This window comes from Heliangelus exortis, chromosome 1 (genome assembly GCF_036169615.1).
Source record: "Heliangelus exortis chromosome 1, bHelExo1.hap1, whole genome shotgun sequence".
Lineage (NCBI taxonomy): Eukaryota > Metazoa > Chordata > Aves > Apodiformes > Trochilidae > Heliangelus > Heliangelus exortis.
In genome coordinates, this window is record NC_092422.1 from 65,690,951 (window position 1) to 65,715,431 (window position 24,481).

At 39.7% G+C, this 24,481-nt stretch overlaps 1 protein-coding gene across 1 annotated transcript in view; it reads left to right on the top strand.

Moving 5' to 3' along the window:
* Positions 1–24,481, top strand: part of GABRG3 (gamma-aminobutyric acid type A receptor subunit gamma3) — a 307,408-nt gene that overhangs the window by 232,380 nt on the left and 50,547 nt on the right. The gene's annotated exons all lie outside the window — the stretch shown is intronic.

Here is a 24,481-nt window from a genome sequence, read left to right on the forward strand (position 1 = left end):
TTGCAGTCATTCTTGTTAAATGCTTTAGTATGGTTTTCTATGTGAAATTAAGCTTATACAGAGATACACAAAATACCCTTTTAATTTTTACTTGTAAACAGAGTAGACATTTTGGATCCATGGACAGTAGGAGATGCAGAAAATGATGGCATTGCTGTGTTTCAGGCAACTCCATCTGCCAAAACTATTCTTTTTATGTTGTTGTTGTAGCTGATGTATCCTGCTGATCACAGAAGCATACTGAAATGGTCCAAAGGCAGAAGAAAGCCAATCATTGATATAACCAGGATTACTGACAACTGGAAATTTAGGCCCCAGCAATGTGTTTTTGACATCATGTTGATCTTTGTGAAGTTACAGTACCATAGAGAACCATACTTTGGTAATCTTGTAGGATGCAAGAAACGTGTAAAATATTAAGATCTCTCACACCAAGCTGTTGTGCATACACTCAGTGAGATGGTAACTGTGGGCAGGAGGCTCTGCAGGAGGGAAGATTCAGCTCAAGGAGGGCACACAAAGGGAGATGAGGACATGTGCCATCCTTCCTCTACTTCTGCCTTTTCTTTTAGAGTCAAATCTCATTCTGCCTCCTTAGGAAGATACATTAAAAACATTGAAAGACTTAAATTACATTTTATTTTCCCTTCATGAATATCAGATCTGGTACAGACCTTCTCTACTCTGAAGTTCTCATGCCTTTACTATGATACTGATCCACGGCATAAAATTATAAACCTGGAGAATTTGCAAAGGTCATTTTTTTCGGACTGACAGCATCACAGTTGATTTTAAGTCTTCTTGACATCATATCTTCTTTTTGATTTCCAATTAATAGACTCATATCCCCCTTTCCACATCAAGTCACTGGTAAATATTCTACAATTCACTGAAATTATAGATAGTTTTTCTAAGACCATCTCACATATAGGGAAGTGGAGGACCCATTAGGCATAGTTTGGGATGGGGTTTTTTGTATATGTGAAAATTGTGTATGGGGAGCAGGAAAAGGCATTGGGCTTAAATTGATTTCTATTCTTACTAAAAGTTGTTTGGCTGACAACTGTGAAGAATTAAATGCTCTCCCAGCCATTGAAATAATAAGAGCAGTGGAGCATTGCTATGTTGCCAAATGTACACTTCCACCTTAATCAGAAGGAGGAAGGCCAAAAATCCAGCAATGACAAAGAAGTCATTGGCCTCTTCACTGCCACTGCTGTCCCCATAGCCCCGCAGTGTCTGGCAGCTAAAAAACCTGGGACTGTGCCAGCTGTGAGGATGCAGAAAGCAGCTGGGAAGGACTGATTCATGTCACAGACATACCCAACAACCATCAGAGGGGAGCAAAGATCAGTCGCAGTTTGACTTCTATTTTAACCAGCATCTTAACAAAGGCAAAAAGCTCTACATGCCATTATCAGTTCCCAGAGTCATCCAGTCCTCCCATGGAAATTAAATTTTATCTTCAATATGGCATTCCTGAGCCCTAGTTGAGAGGATAGTAGAAATCAAGGCTGCATGCAAGGCTGTCTTTAAATTTATCTGTCTCCTGGAATCTGAAGGAAGCCATTCATCACTGAGGTTTAAAGACAGAATTAGAATTTGATTTTTCTCTCCAGCTGCTTTGTGTGTTTATGTGTATGAAACATTGTACTGAAAAATAATTTAATACTTTTGGAATAACCATGTTTCTTAAGGAATACGATGTTGCTATGCCAGAGCCCCGCTGTGTTCTGTAGACTTTGAATTCATTAGAGAGGAAAGGCTATCAATATTTTTTCGTTATTGTGGTATTCTTTTGCTCTGAAATTATCACATGGAATGAAGCAGGTCAGATGTCATTTGTTTTCATTGGCATCCAGTGCATCCAAACAAATCTCATGAAATTCCCAGAGTGGCTCTTACTCCTTGTCTGGTTTTGGTTCCTTCCAAACAAAATCTAGGATTTGCTTCATATTCCCAGGATACATGCAGAAAAGAGGAAATCTTACAGTTTACCCTGTAGTAGTAGTAACTGAGCTCTTTTCTTAAACTACTGTAGGTAGAAACAGTCTATAAACCCCATTCCTTGACTGGTGAGCAACACTAGGCTAGTGATGGCTACCAAGCTTCTAATGATTCCTCAAGACCTTTCATCTTGATGTGACAAGAATTAGGCCATGCCCTAAAGTATTTAGCTACTCTGGAGTAAATTGAGTCATTTAGCTAGGTGTCTGGGAAATGGTATTAATCCAGGGACAAGATCCTGAGTTGAACCTTGAAGTAGCTGGGTCTACCCCTGTGTAGTCTCTCTGTGTTCCCAGCACCAGTTAGGAGGAAGCAAACAAGCAAGTGCTTGTTCTTTCACATATTGTTCCACCTCAGGGTCTAGTGGAACATGAAATCTGGTTTTGGCTGTCTTGTTTCTTAGTAACTTGGGTGGATTCTTAAAAGGAACAGCTAAAAAAAAAAATGTGACAGGAAAATATAGCCTTCTTAATTTTCTTAATGTCTAATCAGGAAAAAAATAAGTCAGCAGGATGTGCCAACCTGTAGATGAAACTACTACACATTCAGTTTAGCCATATATATTGTATGTGTCATGCTATGTGAGGAGAGATGATGGATGACACAATTTATTTTTTTTATTTATTTTTATTTCTTATGAGAGAAATTTATTAACTCTGTGCTACCATTTTGCAAATAGCTCAGATTTTGTAATTGCTATGGATGGCAAAATCCTAAGTTTTCTTTACTAAGATATCCATTGCATTTTGAGATACTCTGGGCACAAAAATCCCTGTTGTTCTTTCAGCAAAGAAGGGTAGCAATCTCGTTGGGGAATGAAGGTAATGCTGTTAACCTGGCCCTATTAATCTTGTTTCCAGGTCTCCCGGAGAGAACTGTTAGCAAGTGTAACAGTAGCCAAACAAACTGATGTTTTCAAGGCGATGAGCTTGAAAATCTAGAGACCAGCATATTGTTTGGACCTTCTAACAAGCTTGCAACAGGAACATTTTGAAGGATCCTATCAAACACAGTGGAACATTCAGAAACCCATTGTGATGAGCAGTGGAAGGTAGCAGGTGTCAATGGCACCTCATCTTCTGACTCTGCTGTTGGTCTTGTGCAAAGATCTGCAGTTGGTCACTTCTCCTCTGCATTGCATCCCTGGTTAATCTGAGGCCAGAAGAAGGAGAAGATCCCCCTATTCCCCACGGGGCTGGTGCTTATCTCTTCACCTGAAAGGAAGGTTGTAGTGGACATAACCAGAACAGAAGACAGGGCCAGCCCAGAAACACAGTAATGTCATGAAAACTTGAAGTCTTATTCCTCTACTTTGTGCAGCTTTGTATTTACAAAGTAAACCTTAGACTCTATTCTTCCATAGCTGATAAGGAATTTAGTCTTGGTTTCCAGATTGTCAAATGTAAAAATTTGTAATAAGGAGACATTTATTTGCATTATCTAAGAAGTAAATTCATAAGCCGGGATCAGCCTTTAATTTCAAAGATTTGCTTTTTTCTGGATGCGTTTTTGTTTAATATTAGTGTCAGAGATGAAACCACAGGAGAGCTGTTCAATTTTTCCCTCTCTGAGACCATACTGTAGAGTGAACAGTACACTGGTTAACTACAGTTTTGTCTGGTGCAGAAAATAGGGTGGTAGCCACCTCCTGCAGACAATGCTCAAGGGCACTGTGATTGTCAGCCTCTTTATACATAGCAGCTTTATAGTAATCATCATTTCAGCAGCAATTGACCTTGCAAATAGAAGGTCTTGAGGCAAAGAAATGATTTACAACATATCTGCCAGAATGGCGTCCAGGGTGGAAAGCTCAGCAGAAGTGTAGCAGCATCTAAGAATGATGACCAAAGGGGGCATTTTTGTTTTCCAGATATAAACAACAGATGCATTATCAGCAAAGTGTGAAGAACACTGAGAGAATGAACTTGTCTCCAAGCTATTTTAGCAAAAAGGTTTACCCTTTTAGCTCTACTTAATACTGAGAAGAAGAAAATTATTTTGGCTCACACCTCATGATTGTGCAAGGACAGTAGAAATGGAACATTCCAATAACATAAGTACTCGGCTGTTAAAAACACAAAAGTTGCTAGATCAAATGGGACCCCATGTCTAGTCCAGTTCTAGCAGCAGGTCATACTTAAAGTTTCTGAGAAACTCTGCAAGAGGAAACTAAATTATTTTGTTAATTTCGAAGGAAGCTGCCTATGTGAAGTTTGTGGATTATGCATAGGTCTGAATTGAACCATAAGTCTAGTGAGATCACAAACAGATCCATGCTTGCTCCTTGTCTTGCTTTTGCCTTTAATTAGAATTCCCAAAGTGTCCCAGAAGTTGGCAAACTTCTGTTGGTCGTTGCTGCCACAGATACACAACAGAAATACTGAGAGCAACCTTGTCTTCCTCGGAAGGGTTGGACTGTCAGGAAGAGCTTCTGTGGTAACAGGATGTGTGCCCCCTCCCATAAGCAGGCTTAAACATTGGGATGCCCACTATCCCAGGCTTTCCGTGGGCTTGCTGGGCCCCTGTGCTCCAGATTGTCAGATTTGGGCACCTCTAAACCAGGTTGTCCATAGAGCCCAGGTGACTCTTTGGCAGGTGGCTCATGTGTCTCTGCATCACTTCCAGGGCCAGAGGGCACTGCTAGGACAAGCATCTTTACCTTCCCCAGGTTAGTCACCCAGTAGACAGAGACTTATCAGAGTCTAACCAGGTGATAAAAGGACTAGAGCATTGATTTCTGCTATTTTACACACTTCAAGCTGCAAGGTGCTGACAAAACTGGCAATTTGGTGAGAAGGGGAAGACTCTACATCCATCAACACTGGCGATTTCCTGGCAGCAGCTATGGTAGCTCCTCTGTCATCCCATGACTCTTCCTAAGGTGGAAACTTTCTTCCCAGTGCTCTCAGGTACAGGTTGAAATGCCCTAAAAGGGAACAAGGGTTTCTCACTTTCTGAATCCCTATTTCATTTTTTTAGATTCCTAACATGTACATCCTGGTATCTTAACTGTAGGCTTGTTTATTGTTTGGGGAGTTTTTTTAATGACAGCTTTGATAGCAACCATCAATGGGCAATAAACTTTATTGTCTGATTTTGTACTTCATTGAAAAATAATTCTACCTTTTCTTAATTTTCTGCACTCTGAATTCAATAGCAATCTCTCTTCTTTTTGTATTCTATGGGGACACATCTAGAGGCACTTGTGCAACCTTCTTGATATCACGCATTCTTTGGAAAGCCCTTGAAAGCACCTCTTTGTCTTTTTTTCCTAAAATAAACTGTCCCAAAGTTTTCAGTCTCTGTTCAAGCAAATGTGCTTTCAGATTCTAGCTATTTCCATTATTAATGTCTCAGGCCTGTCTGTTCTCAATTCTTTAAAATAGGACAGCTGGAGACAAGTACTGTGTTTCAGGTGACAGTACCCTTTGTAAGGGAATTGTCAGATTTTCAGGCTGATTTTCCTATTCTTGTTGGTTTTAACGTTCAGTTTGGTTTGTATTTGTTTTCTGTTTTCTGTATTTGTTTTCTGTCAGAAATTTTTTCTGACAAAAAATTTGTTTTGTATTTTTGTTTCTGCAACTCTTTGGATGGGAGGGTTTTCAATCATTTCCTAGAGTTGTTACAGCTTTAATTTAGACCCTGGGAAGCTTTTTGAGTTACTCAAAGTCTTCCACCCAGTGTGAATTATTATGCTGGTCAACACCAAAGAAGTAAGCAGGATCTACCAGCCAATTATAGAGTTGCTGCAAGAAATCACAGGTACGTAATAAGTTTGTGGTGAGTGAGATGTTTTAGAGTAGGATAGATATGAGATGGATGAAGGAATTAAGTCACTAGGCAACAAAGTTTTCAACTGCTTTCCATTTCTGCTGCACACCTGAATCTTCTAAAGGAAAAGGTCACTCAGTGCCATGGTCTAACAACCGCAGCAGTAGTGGATCATGGGTTGGACTTGATCTCAGAGGTCCCTTCCAACCCAACCGATTCTATGGTTCTATGATTCTATGATTCTATGAAATAGCTGCATAATTCCCTGTGGCTGAACAACAACTCTCACATCCTTCAGATCTGTTTCCCTGGGGAAAGGGCATAAGACTGGAAAAACTTGAAAAGAAACACTGGAGATGAGTGGGATTGACACCTTTCTGGAGAAAATCCATTCTGTCCCAAGGACAACTGTCTTTGGCCCTGCTGTAACGGGAATAGCACTCTGCTCCTGGACTCCCATGCTCCATTAAATTTCATCAGTGATTAGATATGAGACATCTAGTCTCGTGATACATCAGGTCCCACTAAATGTGTGAAAACTTGAGCAAAATCAGACCTTGAGCCATATAGATTATAGACCACCCCCAAAATATCTGCTTCTCCATGACAGAAGTGTGTTTTCTTCTTAAAAAGAGGTTAATGCAATGGCACATTGCAAGGGGAAAACACGAACTCTCTCTCCAAACACCTAGAAACTTTAATGTCTTGAATCACAAGCCTTAATGCCAGGCTATTAATTTCAAACAGTATCTGACATCTCATTGAAACAAGCTGTTGTGTGAGAAATGATAATCCCTTCAAATTAAATGGAGTTTCTGAATTTAGAACCCTGTGTCTGCATTGCCATCTCATCTTTTTTCAAAAGCAAAGATTTTTTAAAAAATACAGAAAGGAGCAGTTTTTGACTGAGAATGCTAATCAGGGTGTCAATCTGTTTGAGCAAAGCACTGCATTTTGAAGATTTAAAAAGTGGTATATTTTATAATTACTTAAAACACAGTAGGCCAGATTGATATCTAGAAAGACGCAAATTGAAGTGAAAAAGAATCATGTACAGTGGAACGACACAAAGATACAGAAAAATTATTAGAGAAGTCTGTCGTGTAGTCTATGGATTTTTTTGTTGCTCTTCTAATTTGGTATTATGCATATCTCCAGTACTGCTATTTTAACTCCTTTTTCTTGGCAATGTTCACCTCATAATCCCATGGAAGGGGATTCAGAAGTCTGTGCTCATGCTGTGAATGTTATAAATATCAGCTATCATAGTGTTTAACTTCAGCTGCAGTTTTTTTACATTTCAGCAGCCATAAATCATAGAATCATAGAATCATAGAATCCTAGGGGTTGGAAGGGACCTCGAAAGATCATCTAGTCCAACCCCCCTGCCAGAGCAGGGCCCCCTAGAGTACATCGCATAGGAACGTGTCCAGGCGGGTTTTGAATGTCTCCAATGAAGGAGACTCCACAACCCCCCTGGGCAGCCTGTTCCAGGGCTCTGTCACCCTTACAGTAAAAAAATTTTTTCTGATATTCAACTTGAACCTCCTATGCTCCAATTTACACCCATTACCCCTTGTCCTATCACTGGTCACCATTGAGAAAAGCCCAACTCCATCTCCCTGACACTCACCCCTTACATATTTGAAAACATTGATGAGGTCACCCCTCAGTCTCCTTTTACTCCAAACTAAAGAGACCCAGCTCCCTCAGCCTTTCCTCATAAGGGAGATGCTCCACTCCCTTAATCATCTTAGTAGCTCTGCGCTGGACTCTTTCAAGCACTTAATAATAAAGATCATGAGGGTGTGGTTTTGGTGGGTGTGTGGGCTGGAGCTACGTAGAGGATCTGTTGCATCCCCTTGAAATGGAGGCTAAGTGTATGATTTGCATGGCAATCCAAACTGAGATTGAGGTCGGGCTCCCTGGGCAAGTTGCATGCACAGGTAGGGAAGAAGGAAGAGCAGAGCCAAGTTTCTGTATTCCACCTGAGAGACAGGGAGTGAGTGAGGGCTTTACCTTTTTGCCTACCAACAGTGCTGGTGTGTCAGAAACAGCAGATTTCAATCAGAAGTTTGTGTGACTGCCTCCTCAGCCAGAGACTGGGACACTGGACCATCGTGTCCCTGACTCCCCTGACTCCCCTACTCTGACTCTGGTACAGTGCAGTTACATGCTTCCTTCCCTGCATATCATGAGAAAGTCATAACTAATTCTTAAAAAAGCCCTTGAGGATGAGTTGCACCATCACTGTCAGAGCCCTAGCTGCCATTACCTGTGCTCCAGCCACAGGATGATTTTAGATTTGCAGCTGCACTTGCCTGAAATTGTTCTGATTATATCACAGAATCACATATAGAAAGAATGAGAGAAATACACAAGAGATGTATTTCTTCTGCTACTTAAAAATAGGCAGTCAAGTCCATCACTGCTTTTAAAGTTGCCAGGGTGGGGTTTTTTTGGTGGTGGTGGTGTTGATTTATTTATTTTTTTATTCCCAGTAGCGTTTTAGTTTCTCTAGCAGTATTTGACTGATTAGAAGGAATTCTCCCCTCAGCCCTTATCTCTACATGTTTTACATAGAAACTCTGCAATAAGCAGTCTATGTCAGGAGTTAGGCTTGGAGTTCACTTGCAGTTAAAATCTACCTCCCATTACACTTAAACATAGCACCTCGCTGAAGCAAGCTGCTAGGAAGCCTATAAAGCAACATCTACCTCTCCATATGTCATAACTGAGATTCATGATGTAGCCAGTTTTGAAGGACATTGCTTGGCTTGGTTATAACTCAGATGAGCTGCAGGTGCCAGCTCATTATAAGAGACTGAGACTGAGAAAGCAAATTTGCCCACTTAAAATTATCTTGAGTTATGTGCAGTTATATAGGAAACGTACTTTATGAAATGACCTTTTCAAAGGTCACCTGTAGCCGTTATGATCTTCTATAAATAACTCTCACCAATATCTTAATGTAATAAAAAATAAGGATAGATACAGGTCCAAAACAATTTTATGGAGATGGAATCACATTTTTTAAACAGAAGCAAATTAAGGGGTCTCCAAGCACCAGAAGCATCTGTACCACCAGAAAAAAACCAAACCAAACCAAACTAAACCAAAACAACAGCTTAAAGGGAGAACGCTTGCATACTGTCCACTCACATGTGCCATTCTGTTCTAAAGTGAGGAGCACTGCAGCAAATCAGCATATTTGGGAACATGAGAAATATATACTTTTCTTGTAATAATACAATGGCTTAGAGGCTGAGAATAGTTGTGTCACAATAGGAAGCACTGCCAAGCAAATGGCAGATTATATAGAGCAAACAGGGAGAGAGAAGGACATTGTTTTATAAAGGTGCCAATGAACACTTAAAATATTGGGCACTGCTCTCATGCTCCTGCCAAGGTAAATGAAGCATAGTGAGCATCCCATCTTCTATGACTTCTGCACATCAGGAGGCGAAGGCAAAGGCAATTTGTTCTCTCTCATTTAGTTCCTCAGTATGCCATTTCTCCAATTCTTTGCACCCAGATATGGGAGTGATGAACTGAAAAGTGAGTCAATGTCTATTATATATGTCTATTGATTAAAAAAAAATTGCAAGGAAGAGAAATATACATTGGATATGGTGCTTTCAGGAGATGATACTTTTTCGGTCTCGCCTACTGTGGGAAAAGCTCTGTGTTTTCTGAGGTGGAGCAAGTCTGATGCCAGTCAAATCTGCCTAAATGTACTGCTGGTAGTGAATGTGGACTAAAGCCCCATTTTCACTCCTTATGATGTTTGATCATACAGCCATGTTCATCAAAGTCCAGTATTCTTTTATTGATGAGAGAAGGGTAACTTCAGTGCTGGAAGGGCTGCCACATTATTTGCTTTGCTGTGTGATGCAGAAGCTTTCCAGTACCTGAAGGGACCTATAGGCAAAGCTGGGGAGGCACTTTTTACAGGGGCGTGTAATGACAGGTTAAGGCATAATGGTTTTAAGATGGAAGAGGGTAAATTTAGATTAGACATTAGAAATAAATTCTTCATAGCAAGGGTGATGAGACCCTGGCAGAGGCTGTCCAGGGAAGTTGTGGCTGCTCTCTCCCTGGAAGTGTTCAGGAGCATGATGGACGGGGTTTAGAGCAACCTGACCTTGTGGAAGGTGCCCATGCAGGGATGTGGAACTAGATGATCTTTAAGGTCCCCTTCCAGCAGGAACCATTGAAAGTTTCTTTCTCTAAACGAGCTGAAAAGCCAGGACACTTACTATTCAGTGTTCATCTAGGCTGCTAAGCTAGCAGACATGGGAAACTGCAGAAAGGAGCAGGATTTGTCACACAGAGAGAGATGGCTTCATCCTTCAAGGTGTGGGGACCTTTCTGTGAAAGGTGTGGGGATCCTATGCAAGCAGCCCTGGGCTTCAGTAACCTCTTTCCATGGAAGTAGGAAACTGCTGACAATTAGGAAAGGGAGCTTTGTACAACTAGATACACCACTCTGAAAAGTGGCTGGTGAAACTACTTCTCCTTTCTTTAGCTGAGAAACATGATTTTTATTCTTCATAGAACTGAACCTGAATAAGAGTTTATGGCCCATTATTCAAGAAAGGGAGCTCTTAATTTCGCAATATTTAAACCTTTAGTGATCAGGAAGTCTTGTAATAGGTTTTCAATATGTTCAAATTCTATCTTGAACTTTACCCTGAACTTTATCCTGTTCCTTTCTCAGTAGAGTTCCCTTCCAAAGAGAAAAGACATGCTGCTCGCTGTGCCCATCTCACCTTATATTCTCCTGGTTGTTCTGGGCTGCAAAGTGTAAGCAAAGGAGCATTTGAGCTGAAGTGCTCTTCTTGCTCTCCTCTTTCTTTGGTACATTAATCCTTGTCATCTTGATTTTCTTGCTTTAAAAACCTGTTCCTGCCAAGCAAGGAGAGGCAGCACCAAGACAGGCAAAGTCAGGAAGAGTCTGTGACCTGGAGCAGCAGCGTGCATGTTTCTGCTGACCCTTTCACCTCTGCCAAAGCTTGCACAAGATTTAAAGGTTTTGATCAGCCATCCAAGCCCCTTGCATTTGAATTGCTTTACCCCATGCTTCTGTGAGGGGTGTCTCCCCTAGGACATGGGGTGTGTGTTTTGGAGCAGGAGTTCCTATCCTGTTAACATTTTGAATGATAGCTGCCTTTGATGTCTTAAGCAATCTGTGCTCAGAGAACTGGCAAACACAATGAAGTTTACTTGTGGGAGGGCTTTAAATACCCAGAAAGAGAAGGAGACAGAAAGAGGAAAATAACATAATTAAAGTGTATACCTCTTCCAAAATACTTTCAAGGAAAGGCAACATTACAGGCTGGAAATAAAATCCAGGACTAAAATTTAAGGTAAAAGATAGAAGCCCAAAAGTTGGGGTACCATGAGTGGAGACAACTTAGTGCCAGCAGTGATCTGTTTGGGGCACATTTTTAATCATCTTCAAATAATTGTAATTGACATGAAACAGTAGCACTTCATGGCAAAGTCAGCCATTGCAGCTGAAGAACCTATACTCAATGAGAAGCAGAGAGGAGTGTCCAGGAAACCTCCTTCATGACAGATTTTCACCTGCTGGCATGCTGACAGATGAGATCCCCTACTTGACAGTGTCCTTGAACAAAACCATTTGTGCAGCCTAAGGCCCAATTAAACATAACATCTGCCAAATCACTAAGTGGTAGCAGAGAAAGATCTTTGGGGAGGCACAGTAAAATAAGTAGCCCTGCTGGAGAAATATGTGATGAAGGCAACACAGAGGAAATTATATGCTTCAGACAGCACCAGGGGACTTGCTGAGACTCAAAGCTGAGGCTTTGAGCTCCACAACACCTGTGGTGTTAGGACTGGATGAGCACACATACCTATTTTTAAGGTGCTCTGTTCACCTCCCCTTTTTGTGGAACCAGTCACCTCAACCCATCAGAGTAGTACAACATTTCCAGCATCAGCAGCATTTTTGATTGCAGGAGCAGTGGAACTAATAAAGACCAGTAGCACAGGAGAACACAACTTGAGGATGAGTGCCTGTAAAGGCTGCAGCCTTTCCCTCCTTATGAAGAAATGTCTCCTCTGTTTGGGAGCTGCTTTTTGCAAAAAATATAACATTCGGGGCTTTATTTCATCTGTCAAATTTTAAAAACATGGTGAATGGATGCAAAAGTTATGGAAGCAAGGGTAGATAACATGCACATAGCCAATGAATATAATTACATAACCCTCATTTCCTAAGCAAAACAAGCTAAAAAAGATTTAATTACTGTAACTTGACCCAGAGACACATGAAGCAAAAACTACTGAGGTTCTGATTTTCTGATTGGGAACTTTTTTAAATGGTGGTGTTTTGATTTTTTTTAATAGTTGTCAATATGATTTATACAGAGCCTGGAACAGCCATGAAATGACAGCTGTGCACTTTTCAGGAGGTGTTCAGAGTGGTGCTGAGATATGAGGGGTAACAAGAGTGCAGAATATGGGGAACATGGGAAAAAACTTAAATTTGACCTCTCCCAAAAATTCCAAATAAGCAGTTTTCATGGATAGGATCCTGCACAGTCTCACTGTTTTATCATGACTAATATTTTTTATAACTATAAACACACAATAAACATTTTTAAAGTGTTTTCCATGGGCATGATATGTATTTTCTTTCAGCAACGTTTCTTTCAGAACCTGGCAACTGCCTTGGGAAACTGGCATCATTGCCATTTTATCTCTAGCAGGAAAGGCAATTTCACTGTGAATCAGATAAGGGTCAGAAAGTACCTTGTTTTGGGACAAGGCTACGACTTAGAGCACCCTTGTGTCCGTGTTTGGTACACCGAAGGGGGTTTGAGTGGTGGCAGCTGCCTGATGTCCTGGAGGGACTTGGGAGAGCTGTAGCCTCTGGAGGATTCAGAGCTATTGGAGGCAGTTGTATTGTGAGTTAATGCACAATACTGCTGCTTTAAGGCTTTAACAGAAAATAAAGCAGCACAAAACTATGTACAGTTGGTATATAGACTTATTTTAGATAGCACCTTGTTCAAAAAAAATGGTACTGAAGAACTTGATCTTAATACTTCATAGTTAACTACAGGGGAAGTTATCTATAAATGTAAGAACTGAGAAATGCTGCACTACAAGGAAAACTGAAATGCATGAGAAAAGTACAGCTGATATCTTTGTTTTATCAGGAAAATATATTAGTGAGTTGGCTTCTTCACCCTCACCTCCACCAGAGCTCTTCAATTTTAGAGCAATAACAGAATGTCTGATGAGATTTAGATCATTATTGTTGTCTGGCACCAGAAATTGAGAAAGAAACAATTAGGAGACTCAGAATTTACCATATCATGTACTGTAAAATACTGAGATTTACAGTTACTATGGGTATCAAGGGAGAACAGTAAAACAATCATAGAATGTCAGGTTGGAAGGGACCTCAAAGATCATCTGGTCTAAGCCTTCTAATATTATTTTTTTATGAAAAAATATGGGCTCAGTATCCCATTTAGCGTAGACATTCCAAAGTGGGGCAATCCACCACTTCCCCTGGGAGACCATTCCAAAGTCTGACTGTCCTCATAGTGAAAAATTTTCCTCTTGTGTTCAGTTGGAATCTCCCCAGAAGCAACTTGGGTCCCACTGCCCCTTGACTTGTCCATGGGACTCCTTGTATATAGGGAATCTCCATCTCCTTTTCATAGAATCATAGAATCATAGAATCATAGAATCATAGAATCATAGAATTGGCTGGGTTGGAAGGGACCTTAGAGATCATCAAGTCCAACCCTTTTTCAACCTGCTTTAACTACTGGCACATTGTAATAAGGTCTCCCCGAAGCCTTCTCTTCTCAAGGCTGAACAAACCCAGTTTTCTCAGCCTCTCCTCATATGGCAGGTGCTCCAGCCCTCTGATCACCCTTATGGCTCTTCTCTGGACCCTATGCAGCTCATCTGTGTCCTTTTTGTATAGCATGACTCCTCAGTGGCTTCAGACAGGATGTTTTAGCTGAGCTGAAATGAAGCTAACTTAAGTTTCATGTGCTTGAAATAACACATCTGGACAAGAGATTAAGGCATTGAGATCAGACACATCACAGAATGATCACTGTGATAAATACACATACCTCAAAAGGTGAAAAAAGGACATAAAAAAGTGCTTGGACTGGTGTACTACGTGGCAACATGGGCTAATTTCCATTGGGAGCAAATGAGGTACAAACACTACATGTATTTCTGTGGGCTTTTTTCTTCAACAGCAACTTATTTTACAAATGTTTTAAAAGCTAACCCTGCTTAAGCTCAGATCTACTGAAATGTCGTATTTAGTTTTTATTTTATGCTGCAAATTTTTGTTTTATTCTTTGAGTTCTGTGGTGTTTCGCCTTTTATTGTCCATTTTTAATGGGAAGACCTATAAAACCCCCTGTAATAATCTTGTGTGGAAATATTTAATTTGCAATCTGTTTTCACTAATGCAGTGTTGACTGAGCATGGAACATTTCTGATGTCTTCTATAAATCCACAGGTTTGGTAGTGTAGTTCTTGTGAAGCCTGAAATGGTTTTGACAGCAGTTCAGAATAAGCACTGTCCATACATACATTTTCATTTTCATGGGTCTGAAAATAGACAGGGCAGGCTAGTCACAAACCCTATGGACTATGTAAACTGAATATATGACTATAATGACTTTTGTAATTGAAATTAGAAACAAAATTTCTGTGTGGGGGACAATCTGGATAGGTTGTAGTGTGTTTCTTTTCTAAGAAGGCTGGGCACTAATAGGTGGATGGTAATACTTCTGTAGATGCTATTGCTATTGCACTGTAACAGCTACCTTCCAGTTATGAATGTGTTTGTTTGGTTTTTTTAATCTATGCTTACTCAATTATTGATATTATTTTGTATGAGAATGCAAAGTCTTGCCTATCTTTAGACATGCAGGCTGTTCCTTGCTGGTTCTTTCTTTTTTACACACTTTGTACAGCAAATAGTTTATTTATATTTGCATGTTGATAATAGTATACTTCTTGTCATAATATTGTGTTATTTTATTGGTAAAGGATGTCCTTTTAGTTGCACTTTTTCTTAACAGATACATTCTAATTATTAAGTAGCAGTTGGAATATAAGGATTAAGCATGTTTAACATAGTCTTTAAATGCTCTCATTTTCATGTGAGAAACACAAAATTAATTGCCAGCATTAAAAAAAAAATCATATCAGGTGTTGAAATAAAAAGCTTAGATAGACTACTTGTCAATGACAGGAAGAAACCTTTTAGTAAAGGTAATGTTCTTCACATTCCTCCCCACTTACATAGACTAAAAAAATTCAAAGGTGTATTTTCATTCATTTCCAGGGCTATTTGTGTTGTTTACTTTACCAGAGCTCTAGTCTGCATTAGAATCTCTGCTTATTCATTATGTGTTTCAGAAGAATCAAAATACATTTTATCAGCACTTTGCCTAACAAAGCAATGGATGAAGTAAGCAATGTTTTCTTTCTCATTTGGGTAGTCCTCAGGAAATCTTAGTAGTCCTACATAGAAGATACAGTTAATTATTGCCATTAAATGGGCAAAGGTGAAATTATGTTATCTTGTAATATATAGTACAATTGAAGTTGATATTCATGATTTCTGGGATATTTTTAATTCAATTCACCTATAGTTGTGTTCAAGATCTGTGATGGAACTTATTCAATTTACATAGCCATTCTTTCCCTAAATTTGAGATGGCTTACACAGTCATTAGAGGGGGAAAAAAAAAAAGGTATTTTTAAAGTCCACTAGAGAATGATGTTCCACTCCCACAGGACTGTTTGAATTCAGCTGGCCAGCACCTTTTAGTGTCCATCTGAGACAAGGAATTTAAGCACTTGCTTTAGAAAGACTATATATCACTAAGCAGCTTCAATATAAATGCAGTTTAAATGAATGGAAGAGGAAGGCTGTGTCCTGGCTATAGAGAATGTAAGAAGACTGAGGAATTAAAAATTTGTCAGATATTCCCTTAGTAAACTGAAAAATGTATGTTCTGCCTTGTCTACTTGACAACTTTGTTTTCTAATTTGCCCAAAGCAACCCCAGCTAAGTTTAGTTTGGAATCTGAGCCAGGAGCTTTGTCTTGCTCTCCTTTTTTAAAATATTTTTCATCTAATCCGTTGTTATAAAGTTGGCTTCCCCTTTTTCATAAGGATGAATTAAGAGTCAACTTCTATTCAGAAAATTGTGAGTGATTGCCATTTCCACATCTGCGTGAGATACCGCTTTAGTATCCAGCCTCTCGGACTTTGCACATCTCAGCAAAAATCCTGGGCCTCACCTCAAAATTTTCCCTCAGCACATGAAGCACAAGATTCATGTTTAAATAAACATGAGAAAATCTTGCATGCAGGTTAATATTTTTCAATAGTCAGTTATAAACTGTAAAGAGAAGTCAACATTGTCTTCTCACTTGAGTCCATACTGTCAGCCAAACACTAAATTTTAGCTGCTAAAATTTCCATTTTGCACTACTTTTTCTCTGTTACAGAAGTTAATGTACATGTTTATCTGTAAATCTCTTGACAGTTGTACATAACTCTTGAATTCTGAGCATCATCCAGTCATTGTAGGCCACATAAAGCCCATGTAAAAGATGGGAGAAGAGTTGAGACTGCTGGCTGGTTAAATCTCACCCCAAATCCTCTAGAAAACAGCATGTAGTCAGGTAAAGCCTCACACCTCTCTGCAGAGCTGGCAGTTGTATATGAGATCTAGGGCAGGGCAAAGCAGCAGCACAGGATCCCAGAAAACTTGGGGAAAGCATCTCTTTGCCATACATTTCTGAAATTTTTCTATTACCTGGCATCATCTGCAGTCTCACAGCCAGTAGAAACATGAGACCTAGTCTACATCGTCAGAAATTATCTAAACCACATTCTGAATAGTCTTGGACCACTCTTTGCAATAACACACAACTGTGAAGGAACCCAAGTTCATTAAGAAACAGCTATGTTGGCAATGAAAAATCAGTACAGGGAGTTAGAAAATGAAATGCTGTCTCTTAGCAGCATCTTTATTTATAAGCAGAAAAAATTTAAATATGTGGAGAACAGAATGAGTACATATTACAGAATGATTCAGATCAGGAGAGAATCTGAACTAGAAAAAAAAACCTATTTCAGGACTTTCACTTTTATCTGTGAGGCTTTGTTATTGCAGAAAACTGAGGGTAAAATCTTCACATTGTTCCATATAAAAGGGAACAGGAATTTTGGGATGAAGTATCCATTCTGTAAAATCATGAACAAGTACATTTGCCTAGGCAATTTTTCAGTGTATGCCAGTACCCTGATCTATGCAAGAATGATCCTCAGACAAGATACAATTTATATCCACTAAGCTGAGCCCATTTAATATAAATGATGTTAGGAAAGGGGATGAACAATATAGCTAAATCAGAGAAATCTTAACATCTAACAGGTGTTCTCATTACCAGTGGAATAATTTGTGAGCTAATTTGCTGGCCAGAGCAATGCAAGCAGATAGGCAAAAGCAATGCCTGCATGTGAGGCTTCTTTTATTTCCTTCCAAATAGAACTGTTAACAAGCAGTAAAAATGAGTATATATACATTAAAAAATGCATAGTAAAACATTAAGACAGGTAATAATACAATACATTGTTTGCTTTTCTTTCATAAAAGGGGAAGACATTTGCAAAACAGTAGAGGAGTGTAATTATAGGGACCATATACGATAGAATTAAACATTAAAAAAAAACCCAACAAAAAATAATCACTGTTGGCACCGATTGCAAATGAATGAAAACTGTTAAATTTTTTTTGCTGAGCATAAAGAGAGAATACAATGAAGCAATAGAATTGTCTTGGTTTCTTAATGTACTTTCAACCTATCCCACCCATCAGCCTATTCCATCTGATACTTGGAACAGGGTTTTTTCTCAACTGGGGCCATTTGTGACAAAACTAGATGCATCCTTAGATGAGAATTAACTGCTAGCTTTTAAAAGAAAACTTTTGGGTTTTTTCAGAAAGTGAGCAAATGGAAAAGGCACATTTCAAAACAACTTGAAGGGAAAACTTCTGTCTCTCATTTCTGTCCAGTTCTGATTATTCTTTTATGCATTCCTTCTTTCCCTTCTCATTCTAACCTTTCTATTCTCTTCTCTGCTTTCTCTGAGCCAAGTTTACAACTTGTCTATAGGTAGCAAAAAACAAGGAAAATGTTTACCTCCTATAAGAGCTGGTTTACAGAAAAACCTTTTTTAGGGACCCACTTATCTGAAAGCAACAGTTCTCCTTTCCCCCTTTCTTTCCCTGCTTTCCATTTCGAAGGACCAAAAGATGCATTGATGCCACAAGTTCCTCTGAAAAGCTAAGCTGCCATGTGATGAATCAGTAAATTCTATCAGTGTCCTAGAACTTCTCTCAAAAAACAATTAGTCCTGTGTAAAAAGGTAATTGATCATTACCATTGATGATGGTGACTGGATTCTCTAGTTCTTAGGTGATGTCAAAATCATATTATAGCACATTTTTAGGTAGAAAACCTGTTCTCTTGAATGGGAGATGTGTCCTTCAGGGAGAAGGAAGAACTTCAGGGAAGTGTTAGGTCAGTTATTCTGTAATCATGATTAGCAGAGCTAATGCACTGTTAATAAGGTGTCAATGACCAATGCAAGTAAACAGGGCAAAGAAAAACATTTATAATTACTGTTTATCCCCTAAGAGCATTTATCTACAACAGCTGAAATAAATCACTTCATGTTTTAAAGCTATCTACAGGATTAATGTTAATCTGTTTTTATTAGACCTGCTTTTTATCATACCTCATAATTTTTCCTATTTTTTTTTATCAGTGAGTGAGTAAAAAGCTGGCTACCTTCATTTGTAAACAGAGAGAACTCAATTTGCATCCAGTTATGAGTATTGTTTTCCATAGATTTTAAGTAGACATTTAAATGCCTCCATTCTCTTTCCATACTTCTGCTTCAGTGTACCCTGATGGGTTCCTCCTGAAAAGACATGATGAATTTTCCATATTGCATAGCTTTTATGTATTTTAAGCTGTTTCATCTTTATTCTTTCTGTCATTTAATTTTGCTTAAGAGTTCATGCAGTCATGCAATTTAAAGTGGTATCATTTTTAATGGGGAAACTTCCATGATTATCCTAGCGCGTGCATCTCCTGACACCAAACACTGGAAAAATACAGGAATAGATCACTGAGACACCTTTTCTTCTGAAATGTTGAGAAATTTGGATTAAGAATGCAGTTTGCTTGCCAACAATGAGCTTTTTCAAAGTCTGCTAAGAAGAAAAAGAACCCAGGCAGCTTCTGTGGAAGCATCTGACTTGTCATCCACAACACAGCACCAGAGGAAGGTGCCTCTCTGGACTTCATTATCCTCATATGGCTGGGGCTGTGTTGACAGAGGTCTCCAGATTAGCCTGCAGAAGAGTTTGCTAGGTAACATCCAAGGGAAAAAAGTGCATCTGGAAGCAGCTGATTGTGAGGTGTGAAGGGCTGCTCATCACCTGCCTCTAATTGTGTTGGGACACCCAGCCTCTGCTGAGCACTTCCACTGGTAGCAGTTCAATATACCACTCTCCTTTCATGCCTCTGCTGTAAACTCTGACTACTGGCTGATGGTGGCAGCTTCTCTTTCAGATCATGATTTCTCCCGACTTTGTATATCTAACATGCCTGGAAAAGCAGAACCTTTCCAGAACCCAGCTATATCTTTCAAATGTATTCTCCTGTCATAAGCATCAGCCTCCTGGCAGATAGTTAACTGAAATGATCCTTTCTGGCTTGCTTTCCCCACATTTTCAGCTTTGCTGCTGTTTTCATTAACTCTTCCTCCCATGCTCTGGGCATATACATTTTTCCAAGGCTAGGAAGGAAAGATGAGCTCCCTTGCTTTCATTATTCTCTCTGCTGGGTCTGTCGTGTTTGAATACAAAGTGCGGGGAACCAGCAATAAAATAAACTGATTTTACAGAGAGGGCAAAATATGTCTGAAGAGATGAACGAGTTTGGATTTTTCTTACATGCCTCTTTCCATGTCTTGGAAACATTTCTAAGGAAAGATTTTTAGACAGAAACTAGTTCTTCAAGTGGGCTGTGTCCTTGTTGACATGACCCCCTTCCTGCTGTCTTCTTTCCATCTCTACTCACTTCTTAAAACAAACCCATTATCACAGAAAAGAAGGTGAAACAAATAATTAAGCATTGATCTAAGATGTCCAAACCAAAAACAGCATTGCGGAAATCAGAGTAAGAGGTAGTTTGCATTAACAGGCATGGATGCATCAATGGATATATTATGGAAGTTGAAGGTTTTCCTTCAGTGTTGACTCTTGTAACAAACATACTTTAGAGCCAGCTGACACCGTTTCCTGAAGTTATCTTGAGATTGCATATGCCTCTCATCCAGCGTGGATATGTTTCTGGCCATATTTCCAGAGGTTTGGTGGAGGCTTCTGCACAAATGAGTCTCTATAGAATGTGAAGCAGGATGACAATGAAGCTTAAATTTTTTACAAGGGTGTATAGTATCAGTCTTACAAAAAGCCAAATAGACAAGGTGCTCCAAAATCTGCTGAAGATGCCAATAGCTACAGCACAGCTACAAAATAACCATCAGGATGAAAAAACGGAGAATTTAAAGGCAATCAGATAAATTCTGATACAAACATTGGCTGAGAAACTCCTGAGTTGCAGGTTACCAGCACTTGGATGACTGCAACACAAAACACACACTTTCTTGTCTTCTTCCCACACTATTCCCTTCCTTATCTTACCAGCACCCACTGGAAAGACTCCAGGATCTCCTGGAGCCCTGCCTTGCTGCAGTATGGATATACTTGTATAACCTTAAGTGACCTGACAGGGTAAAGGCACTTCATAACAATTTGTTCAGAGCGGATGGGTTGAAGCCACAATGTCAAGGATGTAAGGTAATTTACTGCTATTTGTCATTCTGTGGAAGTGAAAGAAAACAGTCATTCCCATAGACGATATCATAGAATCATAGAGGGTTAAGGATTGGAAGCGACCTCAAAAGATCGAGTCCACCCCCCCATGCCAGAGCAGGGTCACCTACAGCAGGTCACACAGGAACACATCCAGGTGGGCTTTGAATGTGTCCAGGGAAGGAGACTCCACAACCTCCCTGGGCAGCCTGTGCCAGTGCTCTGCCACCCTCACAGTGAAAAAATTCATCCTAATATTTACATGGAACCACGTGTGCTCCAGTTTATAACCATTGCCCTTTGTCCTGTTGTTAGTCACCCCTGAGAAAAACTTAACTCTGTCCTCCTGGCACTCACCCCTCACATATTTATAAATATGAATGAGGTCACCCCTCATTCTCCTGTTTTCCAAGCTGAAGAGACCCAGCTCCCTCAGCCTTCCCTCATAAGTGAGGTGTTCATCTTGATTGCCCTGCACTGGACTCTTTCAAGCAGTTCCTGGTCCTTCTGGAACTCAGGGGCCTAGACCTGCACACAATATTCCAGATAAATATATACTCCTAAATATATACTAAATATATTTCTGGTTGTGGGCTGAACAGCATGGGTTGCTTTTTTTTCTTTTTTTCTTTTTTTTTTTTTCTCTTTTTTTGGTGAAAGTACTGATGTCTCTAGTTCCGATATCTTCTAAAATGAAAATTTTAGAAAGCTAGAAGCTATGAGGCTGTATGCAAGAAATACTGGGTAGCAATGAAAGAAGACCCTTCACAAATAGTTCGTTCTGTTAGTTAAATGAATCTTAAAAGGGATATACTGTCCAAGGAAGTGTGTCATTATTCCATAAGAAATAATATATCTTTTAAATTAATTGGAAAGTGAAGTCACCTGGCACTGCAATAGAACTTAATAGCAGTTATTTAGCAGGTTGAAACAACTCCCATTGAATCACTAGTGCTTATCTCCTTTAATGTTAAGTAACTCAACCATTGTAAGAGCAGATTTCAGCACCTGTGGATTAAGGCGGCTACTGCTGAAAGGGCAGGAGGGTCAATTACTTACAATTTAATGGCAGAAATAACACTGAAAGTAGTTACACTGGAACTGAATCTTGTCTCTCCTTAGTCAAAAGTGCAATTGGCAAAATCCTGAAGTATGAGAATCTCATGAACTGTTCCCTCATGAACATGCTGCTTCCCTCCCAAACTCTGAGGAAAAGATACCAGAATCTCTGTGAATGAAGTCAGTCTGAGAAGGCTCCTAAGAGCTTGGTCCTATTTCACTAACCTGATCTCCTTCTACAAGAGGATCATTCACTTAGTGGAGAAGGGAAGAGATGGGGATGTTGTTTACAAGGACTTTAGTAAAGCCTTTGACACAGAATTCCACATTGTTTTACTGGAGAAACTGGTCATGGGTTGGATGGATTTATGCTTCACTGGATGAAAAACCTGGCCTGATGGATGAGTCCAAAGAATTGGGGTGAATGGAGTTGAATCCAGCTGGTGGCTGGTAAAAAATGGTGTTGTCCAGGGCCCAGCATTTGGGCTAATTCTGTTTATATTTATAATATCTTTATCAATTATCTGGACAAAGGGATCAAGCACACCCTCAGTAAGTTTGCAGATGACACCAAGTTGGGCAAGAGTGCTGACTTGCCTGAGGTAGGAAGACTTTACAGAGGAACCAGACAGCATGGAATGATGGGCCAAGACCAGTTGTATGAGTTTCTATAAGGCCAAGTGCTGGATCTTGTACTCGGATCACAACAACTCCAGGCAACACTCCAAGCTTGGGGAAGAGTGGCTGGAAATCTGCCCTGGTGGAAAAGGACCTGGAGGTATTTTTTGATAGCTGTCTGAATATAAACCACTGATGTGGTTGGCCAAAAGGGCCAACAGCATCCTGGCCTGCATCAGGAATAGTGTGGCTAACAAGACTAGCAGAGTGATTGTTCCTTTGTACTTGGCACTGATGAGGCCATACCTTGAATACTGTGTTCAGTTTGAGGCCTCTCACTACAAGAAGGACAATGGCGTGCTGGAGTGTGTCCAAAGAAGGGAATGGAGCTGGTGAAGACCAGAGGTCTTATGGGGAGCAGCTGAGGGAGCTGGGGTTGTTTAGCCTGGAGGAGGTTCAGGGGAGACCTCATCACTTTCTACAACTACCTGAAAGGAGGGTGTAGCCAGGTAAGGATTAGTCTCTTCTCCCAAGCAGCAAATGATAAAATGAGAAGAAACAACCTCAGGATGTGCTGAGGAATGTTTAGACTGGATATTAGGAAATATTTCTTCATTGAAGGGGTTGTGAAGTACTGGAGCAAGCTGCCCAGGGAAGTAGTGCAGTCCCCATCCCTGGAGGCATTTGGAAGGCTTGTAGATGTGGTGCTTAGGGACATGGTTTAGTGGGACTTGGCAGTGCTATGTTTATGGTTGGACTTGATAATCTTATGGGTTTTTTCCAAACTAAATCTTTCTGAGTTTAAATATAAAGCTCTCCATTGGAGAGAGACATTGGTCAGAAATATTGTTAGGTGGATCAGTCAGTTAAGAGCAAGGCTCCAGAAGATTTCAGAAGATTCAGGGCTAATTTTTGGAGGCCCTGAATAGCTTGACTCTTCTCTCTGTACCTCTGTATTATCTGACACAATCTGCCAGCCAGAAATAATTACCTTTAGGTCAATCTCACAGACTAGCACAGCAGAATTGGCAGCAAAACCTGCTTGGCAGCAAGAGTTCTCATGAAGAACGGCAGGGCTTGTGTTTGTTACTCAGTTGGGTCCTTCATCAGCTATTTCTTTATTTACATTGATGGGAAACACATGAATGTGGCATTTTGAATTAACACATAGTCATTTTCTACAGATTAGAATGGAGGGACTGGTAGGAACTTTTCATGTTGTGTTAGTGTGAGGGATAAAGGATGTTATGCAAACCTTACAGGAGTACTCCATCAGGGTAGAACTTTAAACAAGATGAAGAGGACAGCCATAGGACTAAAATAATAAGGAATATAACACCATGACCAGTAAGTTGTTTTGCAATGCAAATGTTAAAATTTATCATTGTCCAATGGGAAAAAAAAGTGCAGCCGAGACAGTTATATTATCTGACTATTGTTCTTGATAGGCTTTTAATTTGCCTTCTAATCTACATCTACTATATTAATTATCAGTTAAATAGGTACTTATTGTATTATGCATTAGAGAACAATCTAGTTATAACTAGCATGGGCATGCTCTTGTTTTCTAGATGGTCTATTATTATAGTTTGCACAGGTTCAAGTCATTGTTGGACTTCTATTGGAAAATGCTATTCTCAAACAAAAAGGAAACTAAATATTGTCATGAGGAATAATTAGGACTAAAAGTGCTAAATTGATAAAGGAAGACTTTCAGGAGATATTTCAACTGCAGGTGATGTCTCATTAAATGCCGCAGCCTTTAGAAGCGTAATCACTTAAAAATGGTATAATCACTTTAAAAATTTCCTACTAATTAAAAATTTGCTTTTTTGCACTGTATTGAGCTCATTTTGGAAGTACAATAGGGCACATCACTTTAAAACTATTGTCACTTTTAAAACAATCTTTTTTTTCAATTAGTTTCATCTTACACTGATATCTCACCCTTTTTAAACTTTCTATTGGTTAGCACAGTTTATTCAGAGCATATCTAAAGCACTACACTCCTGTGTTTGGACCTCAGACTAGTACAATCAA